Source organism: Penaeus monodon, chromosome 21 (genome assembly GCF_015228065.2).
Source record: "Penaeus monodon isolate SGIC_2016 chromosome 21, NSTDA_Pmon_1, whole genome shotgun sequence".
NCBI classification, from domain to species: domain Eukaryota; kingdom Metazoa; phylum Arthropoda; class Malacostraca; order Decapoda; family Penaeidae; genus Penaeus; species Penaeus monodon.
In genome coordinates this window covers 1,371,407-1,371,896 of record NC_051406.1, presented here as the reverse complement: position 1 = coordinate 1,371,896, position 490 = coordinate 1,371,407, and positions in this window count along the sequence as shown.

Genomic DNA, 490 nt, shown 5'->3' with positions numbered 1-490 from the left:
TTGCCTATTCTTCACTTCTTTCGTCAAAATGATACAAACTGAAATAAACTGTTTTCCAATTTAGGTATTTTAAATTGAACGAGATTGGATATGAGCAATTTAGTCAGAGATTGAGTTAATAGGAAAAGATGCAGTTTGTTCAGCCAACCTTTACAATATAATTTGACCTATAAGGTTTACATTTAAAATCTGGAATAGAAATAAAGCAATATTAAAAAAAATGTCTCTGTTACTTTATCCGTTTTATTAACCCAAAACCACATAATTGCTTTCAACATTAATAGAGAATGATATCAAGCATTTCCATCTTCATATAAGAAATGAATGAACTCGAAGGAAGAAGTTAAAAACGGTTAAGTAGATTCCATTTCTTTGCCAAAAAAAAAAAAAAATGGAAAGCGGAAAATAATATATAAAACCGCCAGTTAGATTAAGCCACAGAGACAATTAGAAAGAAAAGGAGAAAAAAAAAGTCTGTCAACGTTTCGAT